At 36.6% G+C, this 18353-nt stretch overlaps 1 protein-coding gene across 2 annotated transcripts in view; it reads left to right on the top strand.

Moving 5' to 3' along the window:
- LOC123685129 (protein dachsous) overlaps nucleotides 1-18353 on the top strand; it is a 332634-nt gene that overhangs the window by 279375 nt on the left and 34906 nt on the right. The gene's annotated exons all lie outside the window — the stretch shown is intronic.

Genomic DNA, 18353 nt, shown 5'->3' with positions numbered 1-18353 from the left:
ACTTACGGGTCGCTTTTAATTAATTGAAGATACAAAAAGGCGAAAACCGAATTTCATTGGCAGACCAGCGAGCTTCCACTGCGTCAAATTTCAATGTCCTGACTTCGCGTGCTTTTCCTGTTCAAAATGTTGAATTGATTTATTTTTCTGGTGGATCATTTTTTAATTATATAGGCGTACAACTTTGTTTCCGCCGTTTTTATCCAAAATTCGAGACATTTAATGAACCCATTTTCCATCTCCAGTCACAATGCGATGCAGAAATCTCTTGCGTCTTTGCCTTGCAAGCTGCTGTGCACAAGCAAACAAACGCCGTTCAACATCTCTCGGCTTCAATTCGTACGGCACCAAATTTCCATGTTTCTGAATCATTCCCATGACTTTCAAGCGTTTTGAAATGGCTTGTTGCGTCACTCCCAAAGCTCCTGCTAATTCTTGTTGCGTTTGACACGAATCTTGATTAAGTAATGCCTCCAATTCTGCATCATCGAAAACCTTCTTTCTTCCACAGCCATGCTGGTCTTCGACGTCAAAGTCACCGTTCTTGAAGCGTTGAAACTACTCTCGGCACGTTCTTCCACTAATAGCGGCCTCATCATAGGTATTTGAGAGCATTCGATGAGCCTCAGCCGTAGTTTTCTTCATATTGAAGCAGAAAATTGAAACCTCCTGCAATGACGAAAATTTGGCTCATAAGCTGACATGTTTAATTGAGAATAACGTTATGATGCAGACATAAATCGACTAATATTACGATAGCGTTATGTTTACAAATGCCTAAGCTTATTGTATGACAGCTACGATCTGTTTATTTCGACTACCACTTATCATTACACCCATCTATTGCAAACCTGTCGAAAATATCGGTTTCATATTGTATTTGCAAATAAATAAATATATAAAATTAATATATATAAATAAATTGAAACGAAATTTGAAAGAAATCCCAATTGTTGGAATGGTTGGTTGTTATGGAAATGTATATGCCCATAATAATTATAGTTTGACAACTTATGAAATATCTGACAGTTTTTTGGAAAAAATCGAATATATTCATATTATGGACAGTGGTAGCGATTTAGAAGTACGTAATCGTCCAGAAATAAAGGAGGTGGCAAAAAATTTGATTGTTAGAAAATGTCAAATGTTTTATTCCCATTCAGATCGATTATTTTGCTGCCTAGGCAGGAAAAGTAATACTTGCAGATTGCAGATTGATATGTGTCTGCAAAATCAATATTTGCTGTCAATCGGAGAGAACACTATATTTTTCCGTGAAGGCGGTATCAGAACCATAAAGAATTAAGCAGAGTTTTTGCACTCATTGATATTTAAAATCTTCTTCGTTAAAAACTGCATGGCGTCCATCGAACGGTCACCCATCCAGACACTGATCCAACCCAAAGCTGCTCAACATCTCGATCACAATTTTATTTTCACGCCTTGTAAATTCGTCAAAAACTAAACATTCAAACTTCGCGGAGGGTTAATTTCATCGTCTATGAAAATAACGGAGCCGAAAGGAATCGTAAATCCTTGCGAGGCGGTCGCGCGGCGCAACGAAGAAACAAAAGTACATACCAGTCGCGGAGCGCAACACTGAGGACTTCATTTTAATTCTACTTCAATTATGAATGAAAACGATGCTCAACGTCCGAAGGTAATTCGGAACAGCGAGGCCCCATTACCGCAATGGCGTTTTAATGCCGATATTTATTGATAATGGCGGATCGCATGCGATTCTTAATGCGATATTGCGGCCCCCCGTTGGGTGCAGCATGAGCATCCCGAACCACCCGTCGAAAAGGCCCGATGTCAGTTTTAGGTGATTTTGATGCCAAAATATTGGCCGTTCTCATTTGCATTTGACAAAAGTTATAGGATCGTCCTGGGAGAATGACTGGGACAGGACACGGCTCGCTGGTTTTTGAAAGGCATCCGCGAATGGGGGTAACGGTACGACGTTAGCTCTTCCACGTGTTCATTAGGTGGTGTAATAAAAAAAATCCATTATTTTTTCGATAGATGGCTTTAGTTTTCTGTATCTCGCGTTGTGTATGTCCACTAGATGGCGTTAAAAAGATGAGATTTCGTACTACAAAAACTCTTCTGACAGTTTTGTGATTGGTTGACTCAGTTCAGTTTGAGAGCGCGTCAAAGATGGAACATTAGCAAAGAGAAATTACGCTATATTTCACATTTTTTCATCGATAACAGCGAAAATGAGAGCCAGAAGGTTGAACATGTCAATAGAGTTTATGGTCTTGATACTGTAACAGCCAATCACGCGCAACTTTGGTTGAGTCGATTCCGTTGCGGTAATTTCGATGTCAGAGATGCACCACACACTGGAAGGCCAATTGTCGAGAATTTCGATAAAATCTTGAACATTGTCGAGTCCGACCGTCATGTCAGCACTGTTTCGATTGCTAAGAGCTGAAAATTGCACAAAATACCGTTTGGAACCATTTGCATAAGGCTGGTCTCAAGAAGAAGCTTGAGGTTTGGTTACCACACGAGTTAATGCAAAAAAACGAATTTTCATCTGCAAATTGCAACAAAATCGACCTATTTTTCAAGCGGTTGGTGGCTGGTGATGAAAAGTGGATAATTTACGACAACGTCAAGCTAAAACGGTCGTGGGTCGAAACGCGGTGAGCAGGCTGAAACGGTGACCAAGCTAGGATTGACAGCCAGGAAGGTTTTGCTGTGTGTTTGGTGGGATTGGCAGGGAATTACCTACTATGAGCTGCTCCCTTATGGCAAAACTGTTAACTCGGAACTGTACTGCCAACAATTGTACCGTCTGAAGGAAGCAATCGCCCAAAAGTGGCAGCTTTGGCTAATAGGAGAGAAATTGTGTTCCATGAGGAGAACACATCGATAGTGACTCGCCAGATGATCCAGGAGCTTGAATGAAAGGTTCTTATGCATACACCTTATAGTCCGGACCTAGCACCTAGTGATTATCATCTGTTCCTGTCCATGGCGAACAATTTTGCTGGTGAAAAATTCGCTTCAACAGAGGTATGTGAAAATTGACAGTCTCAAGTTTTTGCCAATAGGGACGAGGGCTTTTGTTAGGAGGCATAAGGGTATTACCTTCAAAATGGCAACAAGTTATCGAACAAAACGGCGCATATTTGACCTAAATCGGTTTTTTCTAATTATTATTATTAAAGCCTTGTCTTTCATGCAGAAATAATAGATTTCTATATATGGCAACTTAGCTGTTCGCCAATATACGAAGACATAAAGTTTCATTGGTTTTCAGCAGTTCGTATCTTCTTGGAAGAGCCGATTTCCGGTAACTTGATGAAAAATATAAAATAATTACAAATTTCTCGTAGCGCGAACAAGTTGTGATACGTTGCGAGTGGTGTTAATCAACGAATAAATATTCCCTTCACTAGACATAAAACAAACAAATAGCTAAAAAACATGATGGAGTTTATGACACCTGAGACAAGTATTGCGTAAAAAACTATATTGCGCAATAAATGTCATCGGTAATTGGCATATGCAAATGAAAATACGGCAATTTGTGGGCTTCCGCAACAAGAATACGGACCAGTATAACCGCGTCCGCCGAGAGAAGTCGCTAAAATATGAACCGCAAACCGCTTTAAACGCATTGAATAAATACTTTCATCATTTAATTGCCGTACAAATCCAGAATTCTTACTTCAACATTCGATAACATGTATGAAAAGTATTAACCTTCCAACGAGAAGGATAAGTTCTTCTTGGTCCTGTGAAATACCCAATAAGGTACCGCAGTTTGACGTCCGCATATTTTCAGAGTATAATTATAATCACTGTATATAAAGTATATAAAGTGTCTTTTTGCTATAATTATTTATGTGAATACATAAAACAATTATGGAAAAAATCACTTACAAAATGAGTAAAATATTCACTGATGTGCAGATTGCAGATCAGAATTGGAGCTGATCAAATGAAAATTAACATTCATTCAATGCACAAAAAAAAAACAACGACAGGTGGAAAAGTTTATGAGTGAAACACAAAAAAGTTCCAAGAATATGCATAACAAAAGGATTTCCAAAACGAAGAAATTGAAATCTTCTGAGATTATCATCTCGATAAGTCAGATAAATTTCTGTCTTATGTATGCTGCAATACTTAAGAACTATGAAGACTTCCGACCTTCAGATCTGAACAGAAGAAGAATTTTCACGATCGTCGCCATTCCATATTTCCCTTTCGTGATGTCTATTGTGGATCTGTCTTATTTTTCGTCCCACTCGACTGGCCCAGCAGCCTTGCGACTTTTTCAATCTTGCCACAAGCATAAGCGATGTAGATAATGCAAGAATGTGCGATTGTTGGAGATAAAACACAGGCTCTTGGTAACAACTAACACGGTAGCTACTGGTTGAGCCAGGTCTGGCATGAACGAACTTCCTCAATGATTATATTTTCCCTCTTTCGACCGATTCGATCGGAATGGGAATCTTAACATCAATTTGACAACGTCGCGAATTATGTCGTTCGAAAGTTGAAATGAAGTTGATTCTCGATGAAATAATCAGAAATGAATTGATAAATAGAATAGATGAATTGTGAAGACTTGAATTTTTGAGAAGCAATTTTTCGCATCAGTCATGTGAATTCATTTTGGCAATCTGGTTTGATGGGATTTGAATTCATTTATTGATTTCCTCCAAAATTACAGCCATTTCAAAGATTCGTTCGAAGATTTTATTTGAAACACTATATTTATGGTATATATTTCTCTTTGGTGTGACGTCATTGATGACGTATCCGAGATGCCTACGCCTTGAAAACGGAGATAGAACCGAGCAATTCCTAATGTTTGTATTGCCAACCGATTTCTATAATATACAGATATTTTCAATTGTTATCAGCATCTATATAAAATATTGATTTCAAGAGAATTGGAATGAATCATAATTAATATTCCTGTAGGTATACAATGAAACGTTAGGAATAGAATTTCAAATTTATTGTTTGGCAGTAAAACGATTGTTTTGAAGGTCTGGAACGACATTTTCTTCGATAAGTGGCATCTTGTCATTGCTGAAATGGATTAAATATAGAAATGCTTGTTTTTAAACTCTAAAAATAAGGGAAAACATCGAAATGATTTTGGGTGAGAAGTAGGGAACATTCCTAGTGCGCCTTCGATACGTTCCTGCATCCGCGGTCAATGTTTTACGATTTTGCGCTAAGCCTGACACTGTTGCCACTTTGCATTTCAAATTCGAATGTTTTTACGTGGAGTTCGTGCCAGATCGAGGGGAGATACTTAGCATAAAGATATGTATTATCCGAGTCTTACGCTGGGCCTAGCTGGGAGTGAGTGGCTGCCTCAAATGAAGATCTATTGGGTTCTATGTGCCATGGCATATCCTCCGTGGGAACATCGGCTACGTGGATTGTTACGGAACTGTCTAGAAAGGCATTGAATGAGCCGTTTGCCCCGCTAGGACGATAAATAAGCCGAATATAAATTGTAGACAATCGGGCATTTTGGCGCTGAAGGAAGTTTGCCATGTTTGCTGATTTGGTTTAGTGATTTCGTATTATCCGTTATAGGGAACGGAATGCAGTTGTGTCCGCTGCAGAATATTGCTATGCAACTCTGGAAGACCGAGCTTTGTTCGGTATACTCGAAAGGAACTATATTTATAACTGGGGACGTCAAAAAACTGGAGACCTTCATCAGAATTATCAATTTTCGGCTCAGAAATCATGCTAGTTGATAACTTCATGTTCTTAACTTTCCACTACGTAATGTCACAACCTTTTTCGTTTTTCTTTTCTACTCTTTGTCATTCTGGTTTTGTAGCATTTTTATTGGAGTTTGGTGTAGGTTTTTCTAATTCAGAATATTTTTCACATCACGCTAAGTTCCATATGTACCGGGTTTTTCACCATAATTTGACCCCCCCTATAACTTTATTACTAGAAGAGGTACAGAAAAATGTTTTTCACAAAAGTTTCATGAAATCGACTAGTGTTTTTTAAAATGATTTCACAAAACGAAATATATACAGAGTGGGCAACATATTGATAGCAACTTAATTTTTTCAAATGGAACACCCTGTATATTTTTCTATATTTGACTAGCTCTTTGTCCCCTGATTCCGAATATATAACATATGTTTGGACTATCTTTCTTATTCTGTGTACCACAGAGTTTCAAATTTTAAGAACCACCTGGCAAGCTAAGTAATCTGTTTTCAATTGGAAGGCTGCGATAACTCAAAATGCCCTTTTTTGAGTTATCTCGTTGGCAACGATATATAACATACGTTTGTCGTTGAATAAAACTATTCATCGAATATGCACTACATAGAAGCGGAAAAATATGAAATATTTTCGCTTTATGTGGAGAACAAAAAAAATGAGGAAGCTACAAGGAGAGAATATATGGAGTTGCATCCGAATGATCCAATTCCAATTTATAGTAAAAAACGTATGTCATATCGTTGCCAACGAGATAACTCAAAGAAGGGCATTTTGAGTTATCGCAGCCTTCCACTTGAAAACTGATTACTTAGCTTGCCAAGTGGTTCTTAAAATTTGAAACTCTGTGGTACTCAAAATAAAAGAGATAGGCCAAACATATGTTATATATTGGAAATCAGGGGAAAAAGAGCTAGTCAAATATAGAAAAATATACAGAGTGTTCCATTTGAAAAAATGAAGTTGCTATCAATATGTTGCCCACTTTGTATATATTTCGTTTTGTGAAATCATTTCAAAAAACACTATAGTCGATTTCATGAAACTTTTGTAGAAAACATTTTTTTGTACCTCTTTTATTCAAATTATAGTGAAAAACCCGGTACCTTAGTCAAGCTCTTTTATTCTTGTAGTAATTTTTTCCAATTCTTCAATTGACGTCGGCTGTTGAATAGTGTAGAATTTAAATGTATATATAAATAACACTTCCCTCAGGATGTCCTGGTCATTTTTTTCATAAATTCGACTTTATTCGTCAACATCTCAGAGTAATAAACATAGATAGAGGGAGCATATGTCATTTTCAGTAAGAAAATTTTCTCCCCAACATGAATTATCAAATTTGACATGAAGCGCGCGGAAATGAAAACATCAGTGGTACGATATTTCAATCAATTCGCGAGTTTCTCCACAAAGAACGCACTTTTTATGTCCCAAAGTGATTCAACGTTCTATATTAACTCGAAATATATCGAAATAAATACCAAAATATATCAGTAATTCAGAAAACAAACTTCAAGCGCGCCAAACGACGTGGAACAACCGATGACACTAGGAGAGCAAAATTTGCCAAACCTTGAATTTCAGCCGGTAGATACAGAAAATAATAAATATTCTGCTTATTATAAATTCGACAATTAGGAAAAATATCTGATTCCAAATATTCAAATTTGCATATATTATCTGGAATCACTCGAATATATATATTTCATTCAATATAATATACATTCCTAACGATATAGTAACATTGTGGATTTGAAAATATATTACAATCCGACAACATAATCTAACCATGTTGGGGACATGTAAAAATTGCGTATACTACCTCTATCTATGTTTATTACTCTATGGTCAACATAGTACCTTCAAGAGTTATATAGGTAGATACTCCAACACTTTCTTACTTTGCAATACCTTTCCATTTCACTTTACGTTGTGAATAGTAATAGTAATGAGTGGGTATTAATTAATACTGCTCTAAAACAGAATAAATTCAAACTTCTTCTTTACAAAACTTAGTAAAAAGTGAAAGCACTGACCACAAAATGTCAAACTTCATTACACAGAAATCGACGCACAATCGCCTGACCGGTAGCCAATTGCAACCACTGCGTGATTTCCCTACAAAAAAAAAGCCACCAGATATAATCCCCAGCTGATCGAAATCACCATCATGCGGTTAATTCTAGACGATTGAGGGAAAAGTGTGACACACCGTGGAATCGTAGAAATGGCCTCGGGCGGGAAGTTTAACCAGCTCCCATCAGTCGGCAGATTCCGGATAAAAGTGCATCGGCATATGTTCCCTCGGGGGCGCTACTGTACCGACACTCCCTTCTTGTAACTAAAAGATGGTAGGATCGAAGTTAATGAGAGTAGAAGATGATGGGAAGATCGCTCGAATAATAAGACCGATAAATTTCGTGCGCGTGATTTCGTCTCGATATTTATGCGAGGAGATTCTGTGCGTTGAAGGATTCGTGTTTCGTTTCTATGGTTCTTTGATGACTAACTTTTGGGTTTTGATTGGGAATGAGCATTATTACTCAATTCATCAGAAGAATGGACTTTAATGAACAAAGATCAAATATAAAGCTTAGTTTATTCGGCGAAAATTGTTCTTTCTTCAAATTTGGTTTATATCTATCTAATTATTCTACAAAAATGTAGGAAATTCCATGATTCTAAACAGAATTCGAATGAATTTCATCAATTGATACTCTCCAACAAAAAATTCTACTTTTTTAAGATTTTTTTCAGGAAGAACTGTGCTTCACAAGTCTACCAAATGGCTAGTAAAAGTATATTGTATAACAAGTTGCAGAATGGGCTCCTATTCCAACACGAATTCGAACGCATGAGTGTTGGAATTGCCTTTTGCAACGAGTATTAGACAATATTTTCTCTATTTCAGTCAAGATTTGTGAAATATTGTTGAAATTCAATGAAAAATTCAGATTATATATCGTAGTGACTTTTGTATTGTATCTTGGCAGTTGGTGTGACTGTTACGAAAATTGACAGATCACGGAATTTGAATTTGAATCGTATGTTTCGAATTTTGAAATAATTTATAATTACGCATTGAATTCGTAAATTATGTCTGACAAAATCGATTTAACACCACTAGAAAATTAAGAGAAATTGCGAATAAAGTTGCGATTCATTTCACTATATCCAAATAATATTGTATTGACAAATGAAGTTGATAGGATCAGAAGTCAGTGTAGACAACCACAAAACGAAAAATATAACTGAAAACAATGCTGTAATGAGTTCATTGCAGCACTGTTTTCAATATTGTAATGAACTCATTACGATATAGAGAAAAAGATTATTAAAGCCATGACGATTTTTCATGATCTTTTGGGAATAATTTCATAAAAATTACATCGTTAATGGATTCTTGACTGGTTCATTTCATAGTGAGGCAGGTAATCTAATCTTTCAACACCCGAAACATAACAAAAAGGGCTTATTTACTCAAATTATCATCCACCTTCCGAATGCCCCATCGCAGAAGCACAACAAACGAGTTCAAACTCTCCCAAATTACCCTTTATCACAATCGAAATCTAACTCAACCATAGAGAATACCCGCAAACAAAAAGGATCTAGATTGTTAACGAGCCAAAATCCGAAGGATGCGTTTAAAACCGGCGAAATCAAAAATTGAACCCACATATTCTCTAGATTCGGGCGACGATAAAAACAGACTATGTCAAAGTTTTCACATATCACTCGGTTTTTTAGTGCGGCCACGTCTTTAGCAAGGAATGTCGTCCGGAAGATTGACAGTACAATGAATGGGTGTTACTCGCTAAGATTTCAACCAGTTCGGTTTTCTCGGAGAGAGATACCCATCGAAAGTTGGTCGTCGTCGAAATGAGGTCCATGTAATGCACACTCCTATCCATCTGAAGGGTTGAATATCAACAAGCTCTCCGATTCGAATTTCATCTTCAATTGGTCGTTGACTGTACTTGCTTGGACGTCTCTCAGACGGTCGAGATACTGTCTGCGACCTGGGATTTATTCGGTACATATACTAAATGACAAAGAAACTGCAACACCCAGAAAGGAGCTGTTTAAATTTTAATTTTTTTCTTTTTGTAAAACATAGATTCTATAGCAAGGAGTAAATGATTGAAATTTGTAAAAAAAACGAAGGGTTTACAATTCTTTTTAATAAATTTGTTAATAGTGTGTTTGCCCACCGCGATTATATATACACTCCCCAACACGTCTCGGCATTGATGCAATAAGATGGTATATTTCTTCTTGAGGAATACTATCGTAAGCTACCTGTACTTCATGTCTCAGAGCCGCCAAAGTCCGTGGGGGCTGGGGTAAATTTCCAAGCCTTCTACCCATGTTGTCCTAATCATGCTCTATGGGCTAAATATTGGGGGATCTGGGCGGCCATGGCAAAAGATTCACATGGATATCTTCGAAAAAGTTTAAACTAACTCTGGCAACCTGAGGTCGGGCATTATTCTGCTGAAATATTGGATTATCGAGCCGGTTAAGGTAAGGGAGAACATATGTCTCCACCATTTCTCGAAGGTAACGCAGCGCTGTCATGTTACCTCGAATAAAGACTAAAGGTGACCTACTTGCATGTGCAATGGCACCCCATAACGCCTACTGTCCGGTGTACATGACGCTCAACATCCAACTGAGGTTCACGTCTTTCTCCCTGACGTCATCTAACCCTTCTTCTGCCATCATGTGCACCCAAGGAGAATCGAGATTCATCAGCAACACGACCTGATGCCATTCCACATTCCAATGTTGACGTTCTCTACACCACTGTAATCGTTGCCGGCGATGCTCAACCGTCAGAGGTAACACAAGATGGGGTCGATAATGCTCAAGTCCAAAAGACCTTATTCGACGGTAAACTTTTCGGACAGTTACAGGAAGGCCTTGTTCTCCTAACCACTCATCAGCCAAAGATCGAGTTGTCGCAATCGGTCTATAATGGCTTAGACGTCGATCTTGAACTTCATTTGTGCCCCTTCGACGTCCGGTGCCTACTCTGCTTCGATTTTGGGCATTATCAAACCACGTTTGACAACATCTCATAACAGTAGTTGGATTTCTGTTCGTACGGTTAGCGATTTCTCGAAATGACATATCCGCCTTTCGTAGACCAATAATTCGACCTCTTTCAAATTCACTTAGCTGGCGATAAATTCCGCATACAAGGAATTTTAACAACAATTAAACATCGACTTTGGATCCCCTCGAATAGCTGGTTTGTTGTGAAATTCAAAAAACTTGCAAAAAACTACTACAATAATTAAGTAACAAAAATTGTTTACATGAAAAAACCTTCACGAGTTTTTTCTCCAAATTCAGTCATTTACTCCTTGCTTTACTATCTATATTTGAACAAAAAATTTAAACAGCTCCTTCTGGATGTTGCAGTTTCTTTGTCAGTTAATATATTAATTGAATATTATGATGCGTCTATTCATTTTATGATTGTGACGGTAGGACATGTCATTTATATCTAAGTAGAAGATTGTGAATATTTTGTATCACAATTCTTCGACCTTGTTGTTGTGTTTTTTTCAATTCTTACCGATACTCGAGTTACTAGGCACGTCGGTTTTCGCCACGAATCAGCATCGCATTTCACGTACTTACCATCGAATTGCGGAATGAAAGAGAGAAGACCGGTAAGCCTTCGGAGATCCCCCTGTAATAAATCAGGAGATTGTCCGAGAGCTCTGCGCGAGAACGACTGACCGTTTCCGTCATATTTAGTCTCATTATGAATACAATTTCATAAATCGTTGATGTCGGATGGTTGCAAGCTTTAATGCACCATGATTTCTGGTAGCCTGACGTTGCATTCACCTTCAATTCAGGCCAGCTATAGCGAGATGAAATCGGCCTCGAGGTCTATTATAAAGCAGATTACCCAGATTTCGGTTTATTATTTTCAACCGGGGATGGATATAACTGATTTAATTGATTATTCATTAAGTGAATACCTTTTTTTTTTTATTTTACACATGTTGCAAACGTTTAGATATCCGCTTCAGGATGTTTGTTTCTCTTTTGGCTTTTTTTAGCTTTATTTATGAGAATTTCTTCAGTTTGTCTTATTTATTATTGTTATTTTATTGTATACTAAAATGTCTTTATCTTATTCAGTATTGTTCATATGTTGATTCATTTTGGGTATTGATATTTGTGGATATATTATATCTATTATGAATGTTAGAAATATTATCAGTTATAATATCACAAGAGCATAGACAATATCCGATTATACACCGATTCACGAGACTTAATTCGCGAAACATCACGAGAGCGCAGCTCGAGTGGTGTTTCGCGAATTACGTCGAGTGAAGAGGTTCGTATAATCGAAATATATTTTCTATGCTCGAGTGGTATTCGTTTATATAACGAATAATTTCAATATCTATAACCAAAGCACTGCATTTTGATAATTCAATGACATTTCACTGAGCTTGACTTTTATTTTTTGGCGAACGTCCAAGAATGATCACAATAAGGCAGGAGGCGAAAAACCAAAACTATTATACCAAGTCGTCAAGTAGTATATTCACTTATCAATACGCCGTAACTATGGGAAATTTACGGATTCTATTTATTGGTTCATCAGAGCATGAGTTGCGTAATGATATTTTGAGTACCCCATAGAGTAATAAACATAGAAAGAGGGAGTATACGAAATTTTTACATGTCCCCAACATGGTTAGGTTACGTTGTCGCATTGTGATATATTTTCAAATCCACAATATTACCATATCGTTATGAATGTAGATTATATTAGAAGAAATATATTTATTTGAATGATACGCAAATTTGAATATATGGAATCCGATATTTTCCTAATTGTCCGAATTTATAATAGGCAGAATATTTATTATTTTCGCTATCTACCTGTTGAAATCCAAGGTTTGGCAACTTTTGCTCTCCTAGTGTCATCGGTTGTTGCACGTCGTTTGGCGCACTTGATGTTTGTTTTCTAAATTTCTGATATATTTGGGTATTTATTTCAATATATTTTGAGTTTATTCACTATGTAACATAAGAAGTGCGTTCTTTGTGGAGAAACTCGCCAATTGAGTGAAATATCTTATCACTGATATGTTTTCATTTCCACGCGCTTCATGTCAAATTTGATAGTTCATGTTGGGGCCAAAATTTGCTCACTGAAAATGACCTATGCTCCCTCTATCTATGTTTATTCCTCTGAGGAGTACATGTATTACAATCGAAGGTGACCGTAACGAGATCTGAGTTAGTTTCTCTTGTATTTTTCAAGTGTTTAGTTCATTCTTCAACTGTTTGTTTCACTTTTCGAAATATCCGCTTTTCAAAACCCTGTCCTGCGTTCAGTTGCTTCAAATTCTGAAGAATCGAACTCCAGGAATTTCTTAGAAAGGCAGTGGTAAAAATCCGAGCCTCTCCATTTTCGTTCTGGCAACGATTCTGGGAAAACACCATTTCCCATCGAAGAGAACCACCAATTTCCAATCAACGTTTCACAATCGCAGGCCATTACAGATACCGCTTCACTGCGTGCATTAAAGTTTGACATCTTGCCAATAGAAGAGCCACAACTGCCGGGAGTATCGACAAAAAGACAAACGATGCAATCAATCAAAAAGCGTTGAGGAGTCGTGAAAATAGATTCCAAGAGTCATCCTTCGAATCTTCCTCTATCAATGGTTCCTTGGCCGATGTCAGGAGGCGCTAATAGAAAAGCGGTATCTTGATCTTGACGCGAGTATGCTGCTGTGCTGCAAAGAATGAGGTGTTTTATCGCGAGATCTAGCGAGAATTATGAATAAAAGTGATGGAAACACGTGTACAGTGCATCCCAATTTGGGTGAGACAGCCAGGTTTCTCGCTTGTTATTTAAGATAGAGCCTTGCGGTTTTCACGTTCCTGTCCTACTTTTTCGTGAAACTCAAGTTGGTCTAATCAGATTTTGCATAACTGTTTCCGTTCAAGAGATACAGGGTGATTTTGGAAATTGATACTTTTCGGACCCCTTCTTTATCTCCGAAGTTATTAGAAATAATGCTGAGGTAAAAACTACGTCTGAATCAGAATTCTGCGTAGAATCCAGTGGCGTACTCAATATTTTTTTTCGGGGTATGGTTTTGAAGATTCAACACAAACCTATGTTTTTTTAATGGAACACCATGTGTATCATTACTTCGTTGAATTCGTTATTTTTTTCCCTTCAAAATGATATATGATACTATGTAGGTAGGATGTTCAGAAATGTAAAAAAAAAAATTAAAACATCAAATAATGATGATTTTTTGTTAATGGGCCATGAATTTTCTATGTTTCAATAAGAGGATTATTACTTTCGATTTTTAAAAGTAGTAGGTCATTGATGACACAAACATCCTTGTTGTTATTATGGCTACTATGCATTTGGGAGCATTGTTTTATCAAGTAGGCATTGGAGGGAAAAAACCAATCTGATCTAGCTGTCATCGCTATAAATTATTGTTATCATTATTGATTCTTCTTTTCTATGGGAAATCCATTGCCCATTAACAAAAAATCATCATTATTTGAAGTTTTAATGTTTTTTTAACATTTCTGAACATCCTACCTGCATAGTGTCATATATCATTTTGAAGGGAAAAAAATAACGAATTCAACGAAGTAATGATACACATGGTGTTCCATTAAAAAAACATAGGTTTGTGTTGAATCTTCAAAACCATACCCCGAAAAAAATAATTGAGTACGCCACTGGATTCTACGCAAAATTCTGATTCAGACGTAGTTTTCACCTCAGCATTATTCCTAATAACTTCGGAGATAAAGGAGGGGTCCGAAAAGTATCAATTTCCAAAATGACCCTGTATCTCTTGAACGGAAACAGTTATGCAAAATCTGATTAGACCAACTTGAGTTTCACGAAAAAGTAGGAGAGGAACGTGAAAACCGCAAGGCTCTATCTTAAATAACAAGCGAGAAACCTGGCTGTCTCACCCAAAATGGGATGCACTGTACACACTTTTTGAAGATGGGGTTCGTTTTGATCTCGGCGATCGTCATTCTATATTAAAATGTTTTATTTCTCTGGGAAGATTTTTCGAGAAAATTCTTAGATATCTATTTTCAAAGATGGTGACGTTATGCCTGATTCAGATATGAGCCCATCAACAGTTTTTTCTAACGGTAATGCTACTTTTGAACATAGCCAATTGAAATTTGTATTGTCTCTATAGCTACAACAGTAACTTCCGAACCCAATTAGTAAACATACATTTTTTTTTTAATTCGACATTATTTGTTGCTCTCCTAGTGTCATCGGTTGTTTCACGTCTTTTGGCGCGCTTGAAGTTTGTTTTCTGAATTTCTGATGTATCTAGGTATTTATTTCAATATATTTTGAGTTAATGTGAAACGTTGATTCACTGTGGGACATAAGAAGTGCATTCTTTGTGGAGAAACTCTCCAATTGAGTGAAATATCGTATCACTGAAATGTTTTCATTTCCGCGCGCTTCATGTCAAATTTGATAGTTCATGTTGGGGACAAAATTTGCTTACTGAAAATGACATATTCTCCCTCTATCTATGTTTTTTACCCTGAGGCCAGAATGAACGGATTTACCATAGAATTAGAGAAAGAAACTTTGCATCTAACTTTAATTTGTTAAGTTTAAATCTACACACAAAATTTCTACTCGGTCATATCTGTTTCTACTTGAATATTTCATATTTGCATCCGATATTCTACTGGAATATTCTATGATGCTGGTGACACAATCAATATGAAACTTTGCATCAATCCTGATTTTGTTATTTCATATCAGAATTGTATCCAAGGAAACAGAGTTGATCTGCATCCTACAAAAATGATGCACTCTCGACCGGTTTTATCAATCTTCCTTTTGTTATGTCAGTAAGTTCTTCTTTATTTTCTCCGGACCGTCTTCAATAGATTTGGAAACACCATGCCCAATTCGAGATTTTGGTAATTTCATAGCTCGTTCATCTGAATTTAGATTCGGTTCCTAATTTACCGCCAGGTTAAGCCGCATTAACACTAATGCTTCGTTTGTTCCAGAATGATGGGTAGTAAGAATAATATAAAAAGAATGAAGGGTAGGGCATTACTTTTTTGAAATGTTCGAGTTCGTTATTGAAATGTTTAAAAGTCCTCGAACTGGCTGGAAAATCTTCTTGTTCCAACAATTTTTAGTCTATTCCATGATTTCAAATTATGCATACCATTTCCACCAATATGTACCTTGCCTAACCAGGAAGAACACATTTTTCTTTAAAAATTTACTTTATTCGTCAACATGGTCACCTTCAATTGTGATACATGTACTCCTCAGAGGACATAGATAGAGGGAGCGTATGTCATTTTTAGTAAGCAAATTTTGTCCCCAACTTGAACTATCAAATTTGACATGAAGCAAGCGAAAATGAAAACATATCAGTGATAAGATAGTTCACTCAATTCGCGAGTTTATCCACAAAGGACGCACTTTTTATGTCCCATAGTGAATCAACGTTTCATATCAACTCAAAATATAATGTAATAAATACCTAAATATGTCAAAAATTCCGAAAACAAATTTCAATCGCGCCAAACGACGTGAAACAACCGATGACACTAGGAGAGCAAAAGTTGCCAAACCTTGGATTTCAGCAGGTAGATACAGAAAATTACAAATATCTTGCTTATTATAAATTCGACAATTGGGAAAAATATCGGATTACAAATATTCAAATTTGCATATTTAATCGGCAATCTCTCAAATAAATATATTTCATTCAATATAATATACATTCATAACGATATAGTAAAATTGTGGATTTGAAAATATATCACAATCCGACAACGTAATCTAACCATGTTGGGGACATGTAAAAATAGCGTATACTCCCTCTATCTATGTTTATTACTCTACGTTTTTGCTTTCGAAATAGGCTTCAACCTTGACAAAACCTACTTCATTAGAGCCTAATTTCTTTCGTTCCTAGCTTCCTAGTCCAAAATATTTGAACTACATTCTCTATTGTAAATTAGATCTCGATGTAGAATACCGAGATAGAGCAATAAAATCAATTGCATTTGTTCAACATTTCGACATGTGCAGTTGAGCAGTGTTTGCTGCCGGTGTCTATACCTATAGAAGTAGACGTGGAAAGTCGTTCGAATAGATCTTTTTGAAGATATCTACAATTGATTAGAACACCTCGTAACGGTAACCTACCCACCCATATTCCGTTAATATAAGTATGGTTATCATAATTTTAGTACCACATTGTTTGAACTAGAAGGACATTGGATACTCGGATTGAAATTTAAATGTCTCTGTAAGAACATTGCGCGTCGTAAAGCAAAACGGACGTTTATGGCCACCATTATTCATATAATTGTTTCATATGTTCACGCTGTGACCGATTGAAGTCAACTTATGTTCATTATCATATCGTCACCTCAACATTTGGAGTTTTTGGGTAGATTTTTGAGGATTTGAATTATATGTAAGGTTCCTTATGTTGGATTAGATCAGCTCTTCTGATTCGATTTGAAATTGAAATATTTAATTTCTTATCAAGTGCGCAAAGTGTTGCTTTTCCTCCCGCAAATACAATTATATTGATAATTTCAAAACTTCTTGTTTGATCGAGATGAAATTCTGCCTTCAGATGTAGATTAATAACTTCAAGCTCCAAACAATAATTAAAATACTAGGATTCTAGAGAATTGGTAGAAGATACGACAGAAATACAAGAAACCAAAAAGTGTAGTACTGGAACATAGTCTATTCCAACATTTTTCTGAACTACCAGTGGTTCATCAAAATATTGTGCTGGAGAAAAGAAGCGGGCTCTATCCAAGAAATATTATAACCCTGTAGATTTGCATCCACTTTTCACTTTATGAAAACTTTAAAATTGGGATATCTATGCCAATTTTAAGTTCAATATCTTGTGGAGGGAAGGTGCTATGAGAAGAAATCAAACTTCAACACCCCATTACTTGAAAACAAAGCATTTGCGGGCCAAAGTCTTTTTTTCTTATAATCTGACAGTTTCGTTTGTACCTTCAATTAAGGAACACCGAGGGATCATTCGAGGATTCCTTATTAATCCTCACCAATAACTCTTATTACTAATTCTACCACATTTGTCAGGCGTGCATTCTAGAAACACCCCTCGAGATGAGGCCACTCTCCTTCTACTCCTTGGAGACAATTAAGAATCTCTGTTGCCGATCTGTTCAGGGTAATCAGTCATAGTACTCTTACTTCGTGTGAACACCAAAGTGCACACCACACTGTGACTTTGATGAATCGTTCCAGTGATGCTGGGCGAAATTGAAAATGCACAAATTTGTTCTTGATTTTATCTCGTCGGCCGTTTATTTTTAGCAGATTCTAAATGAGTCCCATGATTTGTTGTGAATATTCAGCAATCTTCTGGCATGCAAGGGTCTTTCGAATTGAAAGCCATTTTTTTTTACGAAAACATGCCATAATGAGCGTCGAAATTTATGAATAATTTAAAGTTAGTTGAATAGCAATATACTCACTGAAATACAGGGTGTTCCTGAATTGGTATAAACAGATTTCATCC

The sequence above is a fragment of the Harmonia axyridis genome, chromosome 7 (genome assembly GCF_914767665.1).
Source record: "Harmonia axyridis chromosome 7, icHarAxyr1.1, whole genome shotgun sequence".
In the NCBI taxonomy this organism is placed as follows: Eukaryota; Metazoa; Arthropoda; class Insecta; order Coleoptera; family Coccinellidae; genus Harmonia; species Harmonia axyridis.
Note: the sequence above shows the minus strand (reverse complement) of the source record. Positions and strands in the feature narration are given on the sequence as shown.